General features: G+C 45.0%; 1 protein-coding gene and 1 long non-coding RNA gene across 5 annotated transcripts in view; one reads left to right on the forward strand and one right to left on the reverse strand.

Moving 5' to 3' along the window:
• The window catches only part of KANK1 (KN motif and ankyrin repeat domains 1), a 210605-nt gene that overhangs the window by 96089 nt on the left and 97607 nt on the right, over window positions 1-16909 (forward strand). The window lies entirely within an intron of this gene.
• Window positions 993-9387, reverse strand: LOC131492108 (uncharacterized). 3 transcript variants are annotated; one of them, XR_009251854.1, is made up of 4 exons: window positions 8851-9387; window positions 6925-7132; window positions 3211-3342; window positions 993-1745 (listed from the first exon to the last, which is right to left on the reverse strand). It is a non-coding gene; the product is annotated as an uncharacterized LOC131492108 (long non-coding RNA). The 3 variants fall into 3 exon arrangements; XR_009251856.1 differs by lacking the exon at window positions 8851-9387 and adding an exon at window positions 7293-7746; XR_009251855.1 differs by lacking the exon at window positions 6925-7132 and having other exon boundaries at window positions 8851-9379.

Below are 16909 nucleotides of genomic sequence, written 5' to 3' on the forward strand. Positions count from 1 at the left end.
TTAGGGGTGTGTTTGTGAATCCTTGCAATCTCAAGTCCATTTTACTTTTTATTTATTTATTTTTTTTAACTTTTTTAAATGTTTTTATTTATTTTTGACAGAGATAGAGACAGAGCATGAACAGGGGAGGGGCAGAGAGACAGGGAGGCACAGAATCTGAAGCAGGCTCCAGGCTCTGAGCCGTCAGCACAGAGCCTGACATGGGGCTCGAACTCACGAACCGTGAGATCATGACCTGAGCTGAAGTCGGACGCTCAACCGACTGAGCCACCCAGGCGCCCCTCAAGTCCATTTGAAAGAGATTGAGTAGATATTGATGCTGCTACCATGGTTTGTCTTTTAACCCATTGGTGGTACTTTGATTTCTTTTAGTAGACTCCCGTAAAATTTAGGAAAGCTTATAAATTCCACTGGGGTTAACTCTAAATAAAGGAGAAGTAGGTCCATATCTTAGTTTGGAATCGGGGCAAAATTAATTTTCCTCAAACTCCTGGTTAGCAAGTATTTTGTATTTATTTGTTAAAACCAACAAGATATTTTCAAATTACTTACAGATTTTGTCTCTCATGTAAACATGTTTTCATCTTACGTGTTTTAGTTTTCATTTTATTTATGTGGCGTATTTCGAATACTCCTTTTACTTAAGGTGCCCCAGTTTACCAACTCTTTGACAAAGCCTCTACAGTAATAATAAATAATGTTGAATCACATTAATGTGCTATAATTTGTGAACCATCTTCCTAATGTTAAAAACGTTAATTATGGGGCGCCTGGGTGGCTCAGTCGGTTAAGCGTCCGACTTCGGCTCAGGTCACGATCTCACGGTCCGTGAGTTCGAGCCCCGCATCGGGCTCTGGGCTGATGGCTCGGAGCCTGGAGCCTGCTTCCGATTCTGTGTCTCTCTCTCTCTCTGCCCCTCCCCCGTTCATGCTCTGTCTCTCTCTGTCTCAAAAATAAATAAAAACGTTAAAAAAATTAAAAAAAAAAAAAACGTTAATTATGTCTAATTCTTTGATACTTTAGACACCATGACAGTAAAACCTTATTTCCTTGGGATAAATTCACAGAAATAACTAGGTCAAAAGTACGAACGTGATTTGAATTAGTTAAGGTGTTTATAATTATCCAAAGACGGTTTCTAGATTATAAAAGCAGTTACAGGATCACCCTAATAAGGTAGAATGGTAGAGACGTATATACAGTTAAGACGCTTCCAAAGGGAGCCACGGTGAGCCCTTAAGCAAAGGTTATGTGCGGCGAGAAAAGATGGTCCCGATGAGTGGAATGATCAAGAAGTGGTGACCCTAGGAGGTATTTAAAAACTAAATTTGTCCAATTTCAGAAACGGAATCCAGGCAGTTCCCTCTTCGGAGATGTTACCCATTGTTGGTTTTCTGTAGCTGCTGGTTGGACACGGTGCAGTTTCCTGTATTAGTGGTGTTCATGCCCACTTGACTGTGTTCAAGAGGTGGCTGGAGGCAGCAGGCCCCAGCGCTCCCGGGTGTAAGGGCCATTGAAGAATCCCTTCAGATAAGAGAGGAATACCTAAGGCCCAAGAGCGCTGACCGGACAGAAAGCTGGGGGGTGGGCGTGGGGGGGGGGGGAGCAGTTCAGTTGTGTTTAGGGAAAAACACGCTCCTGGCTACACGTCCGTGACCCAGGTGTCTTTGACATTTGATTGCATCTTCTGGACCCATAGGTAGAAATCACGTTTGACGTCTTTTCCACCTTTCTAGGAAATGTGGCTGAGCAAAGGGAAAGAAACCAATGTATAAGACTGCTTTTTACAACTGTGTTCATTTCCTCTGTCTGCTTACAGGAGAATAGTACCGTGGTGTTCTCCCATTTGTTTTTCTTTCTTTTTCTTTTCGTTGAATTGTTTTGGATCTTTTGCCTTTGAAAGGGGGTATCTTCCGTGTCCCGTATGTGTTCGCTTACTTTGCTACCCTGGCCTGGGTATAAGTAGGTTACCTGCCACTCTGTCCCCCAGCCCTGTCTCCATCCCCACACCTGAAGGGAAGGTTGGCCTGACATGTGTGGTGGTTTTTTGGCCTTTGGAGATGTTGGCTGTCAGTCCCCAGAGTTTGATTTGCTAGCACTGGGCCCAGTCCACAGCTTTCTACCTGTAAAAACAGGTAAACTAGAGAATCTTTTAGTAAGACAGTTGTCACTGAACCAAGTCCTGCTTCCTGGGCCGGCTTCCTCACCCCCTCTGCCTTAGTTTCCAACTTGTAAAACTGGGTGTCTGGACTTACCTTCCAGATTCTATCTAGGACATAGAGAGGAAGAGGTGGGGGCTTCAGGAGATGACTAAAATTGGAATAAAAGCCATGAGACGTTGTGTCCTCTGTCCTCAGCCTGCACAGAGGCTAAATTGCAAACAGAAGCCACGAAAAAAGTTCTTCCCTTCAGCTTTTAATGAAAGAGAGTGTCTATCTCATCAGATAGGAGTCAAGTCTCAAATTCAGAACCTTGGATACTGATTCTCTGACCTTCAGATTCCCTTTCTGAGGCATTTTTGATAGTTTATCTTCGCAGTAATTTTTCATTTATCCCCATCATCTTTACCATCTAACTTGGTGTGCACCTGTCCATAGAAAACTACGATATTGGAAAATAACACCTGCCTTTATTTGTATAACAAACACACATATTGCCTACACTACCTCCCACCCCCACCCCCCACCCCCCTACGCTCTGCTTTGCTAACAGGATATCAGGCGTTGTGTTGTGCTTTGGGCAGTTCTCGAGAAAATACACAGCCAGATGTTGTAACTCTTGGGTGTAGGATGGAGAATGTAATTTTTACAGTCTGTGTTGTTGTTGGTTTGGTTTGTTTGTTTGGTTTTTTTTTTACAAGCCAATTATTAGAAATAAGAAAGGGAATTTCAGTACCAAGTCTGAGATGTCCCAGTGATGAACGCTCACGGGGTATCAGTGTGGAGGCAACAGCATTGGAATGCAGTTCAGCAGCACGTAGGCCAGACTTGGAGATAAGCACAGTATAGGCCTGGGCGGTGATAAGCTAGCCAGTCCCTCCAATGTGGTTCTTGAGAGAGGAGGGGAAGCCTTTGGGATTGGGGATTATCTTCATGCACATTGCTGTAACAGTTTCTATTCTGCCTCCCAACAAGCTTTTGCATTTAAAACTAAAACAAAAACCCTTTCATATAAACGCTGTAATTTGGAATACATAGACCATTTACTTACGGAAGGGGCAAGGTGCGAACACGGTGAGACACGGTCGATTTGTGGGATGGGAATTAAGGCAGTGCCTTCAGTTGAAGAAACTGTGGGAATTTAGCCTGAAATCCCAGGGTGAAGACACCTTACAAGGCCATCCTGGAATGTGAAGAGAACTGCAGTTATAAGAGAGCAGCGTCTTGGATGATGGCACTTAGTGTGAACCCCGCCTTAGCCCGTCAGCAGTTCTGCTAATGAATGAACAAGAGGGAAGGGAGCCCCAAGGGTCCCAGAAGGCAGGAGCCCCGGAGGCCCTGTGAAGTTGCCCTTCCCTTTGCTGACCTGTGGACCCAGCAGCGCGTGGCACCCAGAACGCTAACACTAGCAGACTTCATTTATGTACCTCCCCAGTCTTGTTGTAGAAAACACTTCGTGGGGACGTAAAAAGGCATGCAACATAAAAGTAGAAATCCATGGGTGAGGATCTTGGGACAGAGGGGAATAACAAGAAGAGGGAGTGAGGAAGGAAAGTAGGGACAGCATGTTCTGTGTCTTGTAAATAGGCTGGGAACGGACTGGGCTCCAGGGTGCCTAACAGCCGATGAGCAGATACGTAGCATACTACTTGGGAAGAGTGCGGGTGCCGCCCACACAGGGGACAGTGGCCATGCTGTTGACATGCGGACCTGGACAGCCACTGCTGGGCAGAGAGCAGAGCCTGCATACTTTATGGGGAAAACGGAATTTGCCTCTATGCCTCTGTGCTCATTTTTATTTATTTTTTCATATTTATTTTTGAGAGAGAGAGAAGGAGGGAGGAAGGGAGTTGAGGAGGGGTGGGAAGGGTTGGACAGATGATCCAAAGTGGGCTCTGTGCTGACAGCAGAGAGCCTGATGTGGGGCTCGAGCTCATGAACCGCGAGATCGTGACCTGAGCCAAAGTCGGAGGCTTAACTGACTGAGCCACCCGGGGGCCCCATAAAATAAGTGATACTTTAAATGTTTTTAGGAACAGTCTATTTCTACTTCCTGTACCTGACCTTAAAAAAGCATGGGTCCGTGAGCTCTTAAATTTTTCCGACTTTCTGGTGTAAAAAGGACTGTGCTCACTAGATGGCAGTGTCAACAGCCCTTTGGGAAGTTGATTCTCCCCGGGAGTCTCCCAAGGACTGAAAATCATAAAAGTAGGAAAGCCTTTTCATTGAACATTCAGGATCTCCTTTCTACATCCTTGGTGAGAAGGAATTTCTGTTTTCCTCCTCCTCTCTTCTTTTTGGCCAGAGAGAAGGTGCTGTCTTTACTACTGCAGGCACATCCGGGAGGCCCAGAGGAGCACATTTGGCAAGAAGCAAATTGCCCACCAGTGCGGTCGGTCAGCTCCGGTTTCCAGCCATTGTCCCGGCTTGGACCCCCGCATGTCACAGGCCCAGTAGTCCCAGTAGTTCTGGACCAGCTGCGGGCTAATGGTATCCCGAAAGGGTGCGATAATGTGTTTAGCACACGGGGATAATTGTTAGACCCTCAGTGCTTGCTCTTGGATCATATCTAGCATCACTGCAATATAATCTCTCTCAGGAAATGTAATTTTGTTTTCTAATGATGTAAAAATCTGTCGCCCATTTGCTTCTTTGACGAGAGATTATATTCTCAGGTTTTTGTGTGTGTGTGTGTTTTTTTTTTAATGAAAAAGGTAGCATTGTTTTAAAATCATAATGATAGGAAGTTAAAGGCCCTTGGTTGAAGTTTGGGATTTTATTATAGTGTATCTCACGTAGCAAGTGTTAGAAAGACTGGTCTTTGTCTTATTCCTTGGGGTATTTTATTTATAGCAACTCTGCTGGTGTCCTGAGTAAGACAGTCGTGCGTTGTGTGGGACCGTCCCATGTGTTGTAGGGTGATCCGTGTCCCTGGCCCTTGTCCATGAAATGCCAGGAGCGTCCGTAGCCGCTGTGACCACCCGGTAACATACACGTCCCTGTGCCTCCCTAAGGGGGCAAGGCCGGGGAGGTGGTATCGCCTGGGGGAGTGGGGGGAGCTGCAGGCTGGAGGGTTCTGGGTAAGTTGTGGGGTTTGTGGAATTCACTGGGCATGCTCTTTTAATGAAATAAATAACTTTTATATTTAAAAAAACCCACAACCAACAACCATGTCACCTTAACTTCTACTCGTTTGCATTATTTATGGGTTGTCATGCCAATTGTACATGAGCACAGTTTTTATATAGTATAAAATTGTACACGTATCATTTTTTGGTATGCTTTCCATATAACCTCAGTGTGTACTTTGCTTGGACCCTTTGTTTTTCTGTTTAGCCCACGCATCACATCCAGATAATTCATTCTCCTCTGCCCTGCTTCCCCCCTCCCCCACCTCCACTTTTAAAGTTCCAACCATGGGGCCCCTGGGTGGCTCCATGGGTTGAGTGTCTGACTTCAGCTCGGGTGATGATCTCATGGTTCGTGAGTTTGAGCTCCATGTCGGGCTCTGTGCTGACCGCACTGCTTTGTATTCTGTGTCTCCCTCCCTGCCCCCACCTCTTTCTAACCCTCCCCCACTCATGTTCTATCACTCTCTAAAAATAAATAAAGATTAAAAAAATTAAGTTCCAAGCATTTATTTTTCCCTCAGGTGAATTTTAGTATCCTTTTCTTAAGAACTAGGAAGTGTCTTTTTGCATTTTCAATTGCAACTTTTAACACACAAATAACTTAAGGGTGAATTATATTCTTCGCTATTTTAGTCCTGACATCCTAGATTCTTCCATTTTTGCTAGTCTTTTTCCCTCCTTTGAGTGTTTCATTGGGTGAGAGGAAGGCTTGCCTGTGTTCTCTCCCTCTCTCTGATCTCATCTGCCCTTGAGTGATGGTTTGCTACCCACAGGGTATTCATTTGTAAACTGGGCTAGTTGAGAAGGGTGTGTTTCCTTTCTTTTTTCTTTCTTTTCTCCTCAACTAGATTAAAAACTGCCCCTGTGAGTTTAAGACCTGAACTTGAGGATTCCCAAATGTTCTCATGGTGCCTACCACCAGGCCAGTCCTCTTGGTAAAGGCTTGATTAGTGGCTGTGTTCCCTCTTGGTCTTCGCATTGATCCAGTCAATACCAGATTCTGGATGTCGGTTAGGGCACCATAAGGTATGGCTGAGACATCAGGAGCAAATTTTGTATCTTGCGGTTGACGTCTGAAGACAGAAGACAGGGGTAGAGGGGATCCCAAGGGAGTCATAAAAGCGAGAAGGAGGAAAGAACTGCCAAATCCAAGGGAAAGATTATGAGCCTGCTTCGGGTCCATGGGATGCCAAGTTTTTTGTTTTTTGTTTTTTGTTTTTTTTTAATTTTTTTTCAACGTTTTTTATTTATTTTTGGGACAGAGAGAGACAGAGCACGAACGGGGGAGGGGCAGAGAGAGAGGGAGACACAGAATCGGAAACAGGCTCCAGGCTCCGAGCCATCAGCCCAGAGCCCGACGCGGGGCTCGAACTCACAGACCGCGAGATCGTGACCTGGCTGAAGTCGGACGCTTAACCGACTGCGCCACCCAGGCGCCCCTGGGATGCCAAGTTCTGAAGGCTGTGGCAACTGATAACCCAAGTTCTGTGCCCCAGTTGATCATCTTGGCCCGACAAGGCTCTTCCAGCACCGAGTGTGTTTAAAGTTTAGGCAATCTTTGATCCATTCCCTGGAATGACCATATTAGAAATTTATACCCACGGGGACTAAAGTGAAGCTATTTTGGCAGTTACTTTGGTGACTTGTCAGGAGCTGGTTGATATTCGGTCTACTCCTGTCTGGAGCCGCTGGATTAAAATGGCAGATCTTGTGCTGATTGTTAGACTAGATAGTGCTGCTCAAATTGCTATCACACTGCATAACCCAGGTTTTAATCGCAGTTCACAAAATCTTTGTTTGCTGCTCCTGTAGCTGTCGCTTAAAGCTTCTTGTCTCCACACCCTGTAAAGAAATATTTGATTTATGTTCACCTGACACCTACCAAATTTCACCATTGAGTTTCCGAATACTTCCTGTCATCCAGACATCTACCCAAGCTTTATGAAGAGCCCTATGTAAGTAGCACTCAAAGTCAATCAAGACCGTAATTATTCTGCATGACCTCAAATCTGAGTGGCTTTCGTGTTGATTTCTCATTCGTGTTCCACGTTCGTTGTGGGTTAGCTGCAACTGTCCTCAATGTTGACCTCAGTCTGTTGATGGGACAGTCTCTGTTTACATCATTGTCACTCTTCAGAGCAGGAGGAAGAGAGAGCAAGGTGAAGGAAGGTTCACACCAGTTTTTCATATTTTCTCCTGCAAGTGATACATGGTCATTGCCAGGAGCAAATCATGTGACCACACTTGCACTCAGCAAGGTGGGGATGTGTAATTCCTCCTTAGGAAGGGGTGGGAAATTTTGATGAAGAGTAATGCCACCACCACATATCTAAAAATGCAATTCCTACCCTACAAGGTCGTAATATTCTAAGAGAGTAGTTTTTGTTTCATGTTTCAAATATAGTTTCATAAGTGAATGGTGGGTCATTTAGGTTGATTTTTTTTTTCCATTCCTGCAAAGAATCTGTTAAATCTAATAAAGTATAATTTAATAGTTATGTGTTTGAGCTATCTTTAACATTAAGGTTATTATTTAAAAAAAATTTTTTTTAACGTTTATTCATTTTTTGAGAGACAGAGACTGAGCGTGAGTGGGGGAGGAGCAGAGAGAGAGGAAGACACAGAATCTGAAGCGGGCTCCAGGCTCTGTACTGACAGCACAGAGCCTGATGCAGGACTCGAACTCACAAACCGTGAGATCATGACCTGTGCCGAAGTCGGACGTTCAACCGACTGAGCCACCCAGCCGCCCCTAACATCAAAGTTATTTTACTTTGTCCGGTTCTTTATCAGTGGCTTAACAGTTTGTATTCCACAACTGTCACTTGTTGACTTTGCTGTTAAACATTTATTTTTCAAAAACCAAACGTGTCTACTGTCTTCACAAGGCAAATGGTGTCAGTTGAGGGGAGGTAACAGGAAGAAGAGATGGGATGACAGGTGTCTCATATCTTGGATTTTATTTCCTTATTAATTTTCTCAAAGATGTCAGCCCTTGCTTCTGTGGGTCTATCTGCTTAGTCTGAGAAGTTACTTTTGCGCTGGGCCAGAAGCCAGCCTGGCAGGAGGGGCCCCGGGTCACCTTTGTAGTGATTCTTTTTCCATCTGGCCATGGGAGAGGCACAAGCAAAATGGGCTGGTAGAACAAAATCGCTTCCTGGGCTGAATTTTTCCCACCAACAACTTAGGGCAGATGGGCTGATGTTCTGTACCTATGTTCTCTGTCGAAACCTCAACCAAACAAGCCAGCTCTGGACATGTACCTATAGGCACTGAGAACTGCTTGTTCTCTTTTCTACTTTCTTTTTTTTTTTTAAGCAGAGGTTTTATTTTTCTTAATGTTTATTATTGATTTTTAAGAGATAGAGGGAGATGGAATCCCAAGCAGTCTTGGCACTATCCGCACAGAGCCGGATGCAGGGCCCAATCTCACGGTAGGAAGATTGTGACCTGAGCCTAAATCAGGAGTTAGAGGCTTAACTGACTGAGCCACCCAAGCTCCCCAGTTTTTTACTTTCCTGCTTGGGTTTCCCTCAGAGTAGGTCCCGCTTAAGACTTACCACTTTCGTTGGGGTGCCTGGGTGGCTCAATCGGTTGAGCGTCTGACTTCGGCTCGGATCATGATCTCACGGTTCATGAGTTCGAGCCCCGCGTCGGGCTCTGTGCTTTCAGCTCGGAGCCTGGAGCCTGCTTCGGATTCTGTGTCTCCCCATCTCTCTACCCCTCCCCTGCTCATGCTCTGTGTCTTTCTCTCAATAATAAATAAATGTTAAAAAAAAAAAAAAAAAAAAAGACATCACTTTGGCCAAAATGACAACACACATTTATATAGTGGAATATCTTATGGAAAGAGGGTGTGGGCAGAGTGGAGGAAGAAGTGAATCCTGGCTGTTGTCAGTCAGTGGTGTTTATGGAACCACCCTCCGGATGCTGAGCTGGCTGTGGGCGGTTATCAAAGAAATGTGTTTGGCCTGCCTGCCTCCTGCTTTTATCCGCCCTGCACGGAAGACCTCATCCTCAAGCCTGTTTCTACTGACATTACTCCCGGAGCTCAGCTTCCTCTGGGTAAAGAACATTCCCAAGAATGAAATGGGCATTTCTAGACCTCCTGTGCTGTAAATATGTGGCATTCTTTGAGAAAGGCAGAGTGTTCTCAGTTCCAGGCCACATATTTTTTTCAATGTTTTTATTTATTTTTGAGAGAGAGAGAGAGAGAGAGAGAACAAGCAGGGGAGGAGCAGAGAAAGAGGGAGACATAGAATCGGAAGCAGGCTCCAGGCTCTGAGCTGTCCGCACAGAGCCTGATGCGGGGCTCAAACCCACAGACTATGAGATCATAATCTGAGCCGAAGTCGGGCGCTCAACTGAATGAGCCACCCAGGCGCCCCAAGCTTGCTCAGTTTAAAAAAAAAAAATCTTCAACCACAACACCCAGATCTGTCCTCCAGGAAGAGCTGCTTTGGTTCTGTAGGAAAGCTTGTGCACCCTGGGTGGGAGGCAGACTTTTTCTTCTGGTTCCTCCCAGCTCTTGTCTGTCTTGAGGCAAAATTGGCTCCAGCCTATTATCCCAAGTACTTTCTGCTGCTTCTAGTACTTTGAACAAACTTAATGTGTCACCTGGAAACAGAGAGTGAATTTGTTCCAGAAAAGAAGTAGGGAATTAATGGCCAAACTTTTCTCCCTGTGACTTAGAGCCTTTTTTTTTTTTTTTTTAAATTTTTTTTTTTTTTTTTTTAACGTTTATTTATTTTTGAGACAGAGAGAGACAGAGCATGAATGGGGAGGGTCAGAGAGAGGGAGACACAGAATTGAAACAGGCTCCGGGCTCTGAGCTGTCAGCACAGGGGCCCGATGCGGGGCTCGAACTCACGGACCGCAAGATCGTGACCTGAGCCGAAGTCGGCGCTCAACCGACTGAGCCACCCAGGCGCCCCGACTTAGAGCCTTTTTAAACGCGATTTCACCTTTTCCGAACCTCTGTCCAGCAGCTGTTGATAAAAATCCACAGCACCCTTGGGAGAAAAAATGCCCATAACTAAGTGCAAGTTTATAAAGAAACACTTACCTTGTCCATTAAAAGTTCCCTTGCAGAGCTGACTCCTCAGTTCTTTCTTTAGAATCAATACTTGTCTCAAAGGAGTAGGAGAGACTTAGAGTACTTTTGAATTTGGGGGCTTGGTGGGGGTGGGAGGGTGTCTTATCTATGCCTTGAGAATAGTTTCTATGAATTATTTTTCAAACCACCCAGTACTTAGAGGCACGATGCTTAATCTCACTTGTTGGCTGGAAGGTTGGGGGTGGGGAAAGAATGAGGTGGGCTTCATAGCCACAGTATTAGCCGGCTGGTGTCATAGCAACTTCTTCCTTGCTTTTAATGCTAGGTGTAATTGGTCCTTTGCATATCATCAAATTTGGGTGAGCCCAGTTGTCTTTATGCTTTGAAGTTTTATGAGTATTGGGGCGCCTGAGTGGCTCAGTCGGTTAAGCGTCTGACTTCAACTCAGGTCATGAACTCGCGATTCATGAGTTCGAGCCCCGCGTCGGGCTCTGTGCCGACAGCTTGGAACCTGGAGCCTGCCTCAGATTCTGTGTCTCCCTCTCTCCCTCTTCCTCCCAGCTCCTGTTCTGTCCCTCTCCCCCTGCCCCTCTCAAAAATAAATAAAGATTAAAAAAATTATTTGAAATAAAATGTATGAGTATTTACACACAGAAGAGGTGATGTGAGTTTAGAATAGCTAAATCGGCCATTCTTTTAGAATCACATGAACCCCTCTGGATTCATAGTAGCTTTCCAGCTTTCAGCTAGGGACAGAGTCGAGGAAGACATTTCTGGATCCACAGGTCATTTTGCCTTTGGTTTATAGGGTGCACACAGAGCACACATCACACATTGCTTCAAGCCAGCCTTGCTGGGAGTTTCAAAGGTTTTGTATACAGTAGATTCCCATGTTAAAATATTAGCAATTTGCTATAACTTGAAAATAGTTTAAAGAGACTCTGCCTCAGGTGGGATCGTTTCGCTGCGTGTATCTAGCTGGTTTAATGTCTCCTGCTGTGCGCCTGTTGACCTACGTCAGGTCTGGGTAGGCCAGAGGACTTTCTGCGGGCCCTGGTGTCTTCTGAAATGCTTTTCCTCTGTATTACTCAGGGTCATTAACCGCATCCCACTCCTGTCTTGGAATGGATCCTTAACTCTTTGACTACCCTTCATCTGAAACCTGATCTCAGAGGCCAGGGAGAGCAACAAGCAATTCTTTGCGAGAAAACATAGTTAAAAAAAATTATCCGGGAGGCATAGAATTAGCAATATAAGGTTTGAAGGAAGAAAAAGTGTCGTGTCTTTTTTCAGTGAGCACAGCCCTATTAACCGTTTTGCTCTGGATCTAAAGATAGGATACCCATTGGCTAATTGAATTGATTTAATTCCATGTTGGAAATGAGTCGTCATTTGATTTACCCCAGGTAAGCCTTTTGGATCAAATTCTGTAATTTGCTGTCTCTCATCTGTTCTGTCTCAGTCCTCATTTAAGGGCTAAACTGCACGAATATTTCCAGAGTGCTCAATACCAGAAATCTAAGGTATTTAATTCAGTCTCTCTCTCTCCTTACCTGAAATCCGCCAGACCCTTTGGGGAACCTAGTATATTTGGCTAAGAATTTTACTTTAGGGATAATGCATTAGTAGCCTGAATAGTCCTTGCGATCAAAGATAAATTAATCATTTTGAACTATATATATCAGTTCTGCCAAACTTCTGTCATTAAACTTGAGCTTTATGAAGCATTACTGACAACAGAGTAAAACAGGTGTCAGCAAAGGCTTCAAGGTGCATTTGAGTCAGGTTTGAGTTCCACGTAATACTGACTTAGCAGATGTGGAAATTCTTAAGTCATCATGACACAAAGGGATCTGAGTCCACACAGGGGTCACAGACCACGGAAACCATTACTCCCAGGCCTCAGGCCTCATTCATTTCATCTGGTAAATCTCTGCCATCAAATCCTCAAGGAGCGGCGTTTCCCACGCAGCTGTAGATGAAATTCATGTCCAAGCCCCGCGGTAACTCATCCCTTCCTTTCCCATGGCTGCCAGACCTTCCTGCAGCCGGAGTGGGTTTCTTCCCTCTTCTCTCAGTGAGAGCCTGGGTCCCCTCTTCTTTCCGAAGCAGACCCTGCTGTGGGTGCTCCCATCCCACGTTCCAGCCACGCGGGCTCCCCCTGATTGTCCCTCCACTGCCCATTGTGGCATCTTGCTGGTGACTTTCCCGGCGGAGAGGATACAGTCTAGACACAGGGGATGAGGAAACCCAAATCCTCTGCCGGATAGCTTTGGTTTGCACTGGGGACCTCTTGTATTGCCTGAGCCTCCTGGGAAGAGAGAGAACACACCCACAAAACTGCCTTCAGAAACCTCAGAAAAGAATAACTGACAGGCTGTCCCTACTGGGACAGGCAGGTTCCAGCTAAAAATTCTTACTTATTGGGTTCTTTGGCTTTGTACCCATTTCAAAGCACGTCAAGCTAATAGTGAATCTCCTCACCCGTTTGGAGGGAGAGCCTGTAAGGGAAGGGGTGAAAGATTTTGGGGAGAGGTTTTCTAGGTGTGTTTGTCTTTTCCCAGGCATGGGGAAGCTTCTGCGGCTTCCACTCAGCGTATAACAGGGCTTTGCGTAATTCCATAGCTGGTAAACTTAGCCTAGTTATTGACTGATTTCTCTCCCCGCCGTGGAACGGTAAACCCATTTGTTGGGTACCATCTTGCTTCTTCAGTCCCGAGCAGACAGGGATTTCATATTGGATTTGGTTAGTGTGTCTAAACCCCGGCCGTGTATCATCAGAACCCCTGAGCTCATCTCAAATCTGCTTGCCGGGGCGTCACCCCAGACCTATGGAATCAGAGTGTCCTGAATTTGCAGCCGACCTGGTGCATGGATGCTGGCCCTCCAGGAGCTTACACGGCCTGGTGGAGGCAGAAGGGTAGACATCAGTTACCACCTGGCATTATAAATGCTCTAGGAAGCCCCGGCTTCTTTCTGCTCGTATTTAAGCCACTGCCGTTCACAGAACATTCCCCGGGTACGTGGTGCTGTGTATATGACTTCGCGTTTTATTATCACCGTGCAGAGTATGCAGAAGGAAACCTCAGAGAAGTTTAAGTACGCAGCAAGTGACGGAGCTGAGGGGCAAACACTGGACGGCCCAACCTCCAAGCCCGTGGGTGTCTTGAAGCTCCTTTCGGCCCCAGGGACTCTGAGTCGTGCAAGGCTCTGCCCCTCCCCCTTTCTAGCCCACCTGGTTTGAATCCCTGTCCCCATGGATACTGTCAGCCCTTTTTTCAGTATCCTGAGATTCTTAATTTGTCTACAACCTCTTTGCACCATTTTTTCTTTTCCCGGAAAATCTGCATCTCAAAAATAGACCTATCTATTTTTGATAGGTCTTGTACATGTACAAGAATGATACATGTACATGTGAACAGATTTCACTGGTACAGAACAACAGAGAAGGGAATTTAAAAAAACAATTCGGGACTTCTGTTGGATTCTTGGATGGTTACGTCTGGGTAGTAACATCTCAGCTGTAAAAGCCTAGTCTACCAATCATGCTCATTTTACCAGTATAAGAATCTGTGTAAAAATGTCATGTTTTGAAGCATAATGTAGATTGAGGTATTAATTTTTTCACTAGTCCTGTGAAGTGAAAGACAAAAGGAATGTATCTTTTCAAATAGAAAAGCAAAAAAAAAAAAAAGAGGTAAGGGGTTTCTACAAGTTGAGACGCTGAGTAATTCATAGATTATTACTGACAGAGCTCAGACCGTATAACTGGGGTTTTTGGATTCATGACTCACTGTTCTTCATGCTGTGCAGAAACTACATATTAAGGCTTCATATTATGCATATAAACTTATACACATAAGCTCCGTATTATGAAAGAGAAAGACCATGCAAATCTTACATGATGTTCAGAGACACGCTGAATCATGACTTTTAAGATTGGAATGTACTCATTTTCCTTTTTTTAATATGAAGTTTGTTTTTCATTACAATTGTCTTCGACCCTTCTTTAAGCTTCTAGATACAGTGTGCTTTTAGAGCCTCCGTTGCCCTGCTGGGTCATGGGACTTTACCAGGGATGAAGAGGAGAAGGGAAGAAGGGAGCAGTAGTGTGATTTGGGCCAGTCAAGCTGGATACCTGAAGCCTGATTAAATGTATCTGAAATTGATGACTCGGGTTTTCAATGTCTAGGTAAGACTTGTCTTGCGGCAAAACGAAGGTGGCCGCGTTTGCATCTCATTACTTCATGCCCCTCTCGGGCTCTGTGTGGTGGCACAGTGCACTAGGTGTAGGGAGAGATGGCCAGGTGGAAAAGTAAGGCATGAATCCTGCTCAGGAAGAAGCTTACACTCGAACGGAAGCAAACAATAAATGCGTAAATAATCACTTAATTTCAAATGGATCTCGTGTGTACCTGGTGAGCTGCACAGAAGCATCTGAACACTTGCATTAAAAAATAACAACAAACCAATATGTCCTTTTAAAAATAACAATAAAAATACAGAAAATGTTCTTACCAAGCCCGTCTTACCTCTTAAGTATGAGTCAGGAGGTGTATATCCAGAGGTTCCTAGGTGGCTCAGTCGGTTAAGCATCTGGCTTCAGCTCAGGTCATGATCTCACTGGGTCGTGGGTTCGAGCCCTGCCTCGGGCTCTGTGCTGACAGCTCGGAGCCTGGAGCCGGCTTCAAATTCTTTGTCTGTCTCCCTCTTTCTCTGCCCCACCCCTGCTTGTGCTCTCAGTCTCTCAAAAATGAATAAATGTTAAAAAAAATAAAAATAAAAAAAGGTGTGCACCCAGACAGTCTTTAGTCTGATGCTTCGATCTTGACACAGACTTAACTTTATGCTTTTGGGCAAACTACTTAATTTTTTTCTCCCTTAATTTCTAAATTATAAAATGGCAGCAGAACTTATCATCAGAGTCTACAAAATTGGCGTCTCTAAGGTGCTCAGAGATCAGAAGGGTCCCACCAAGGGTATATGGCATTTAGGATTGTTAATGTCTGTACAGACCCCCTAAGCTCACAGAGGCTTCCCTTCTTTGGCAGCAAATTCCTGTAGATAAGAGCCAGATTTCCTCAGGGAGGAAAAGACAGCTACTGTCATGAAAAAGTTTACTAAAACTTTTTTTTTTTAGTATGTTTTCTTAAGTCCTTATCAAGTAGGGCACCTAGATAAGAACCCTTAAGTATTTAGCCCGAAGCCAGCGATTGAGAACAGGAACTATTTAAATCTGTAAGAACTTGAGTCCAACAAAAATGCTGGCTGACAGCCTGAGGTGAAATAAACCTTGTTCCCAAGTTTCCCAGAAAAATTGTTTTCTACTGGGCTCAGCTCAGGCCTTTGACTGTGCAGGCGTGCTTGCGTGCGTGTGTGTGTGTGTCCGTCCGTGTGTGTGTGTGTCCTCTTTTAATCCACAGGAAACTTGTAGGTTGGGTCTTGTGATAGTTGTCCATTGTTAAAAGTTCTGTATTTCTGTATACCTGATTCTGTAAGGAATGTCTGGAAAAGGCCAAAATGTGAGACTGTCTATCACTTTTTTAAATTAGTGTTTTGAACAGCTCTGTGCGTTTTTCCTGGTTTGTTAACTAAAATAGCCCCCTTTGGGTCACCTGGGTGGTTCAGTCAGTTAAGTGTCTGACATTGGCTCAGGTCATGATCTCATGGTTTATGGTTTTGAGCCCCACTCTGTGCTGACAGCTCAAAGCCTGGAGCCTGCTTTGGATTTCGTTTCCCCTTCTCTTTGCCCCTCTCCTGCTTGTGCGTGGTCTCTCTCTCTCTCTCTCTCTCTCAAAAAAAATAAATAAACACCAAAAAAGTAAATAAAATAAAGTTGATAAAAAATAAATAAAATAGCCCCCTTAGAAATGTTCTAAAATCATTGCTGAAACAAGTGTTCAGAATAAAATGAATGCAAAGAAGTTTCAGGCATCCTGTACCAAACACAGACCATGGTTTAAAATGATCAGTCTCCTGGAGCGCCTGGGTGGTTCCATGGGTTAAGCATCTGATTCTTAGTTTTGCCTCAGGTTCCTGAGTTTGAGCCCTGCATTTGTCTTGGCACTGAGGGTCCAGAGCCTGCTTGGGATTCTCTTTCTCTTCTCCTCCCCTGATCCCTGATCATGTTCTCTCTCTCTCAAAATAAATAAGTAAACTTAAAAGGGCATCTGGGGGGCTCAGTCAGTTAAGTGTCCAGCTCTTGGTTTTGGCTCAGGTCATGATCTCACGTTTTCATGATTTCGAGCCCCACATTGGGCTCTGTGCTGACAGTTCAGAGCCTGGAGCCTGCTTCAGATTCTGTGTCTCCGTCTGTCTTTCTGCCCCTCCCCCACTCACACTCTGTCTTTCTCTCAAAAGCAAACATTTAAAAATGAATGAGTGAGGGGCGCCTGGGTGGCTCAGTCAGGTAAGCTTCCAACTTCGGCTCAGTTCCTGATCTCGCAGTTTGTGAGTTCAAGCCCCACGTTGGGCTCTGTGCTGACAGCTCAGAGCCTGGAACCTGCTTTGGATTCTGTGTCTCTGACTCTCTCTGCCCCTCCCCCACTTGTGCTCTGTCTCTA

This window comes from Neofelis nebulosa, chromosome 12, assembly GCF_028018385.1.
Source record: "Neofelis nebulosa isolate mNeoNeb1 chromosome 12, mNeoNeb1.pri, whole genome shotgun sequence".
NCBI classification, from domain to species: domain Eukaryota; kingdom Metazoa; phylum Chordata; class Mammalia; order Carnivora; family Felidae; genus Neofelis; species Neofelis nebulosa.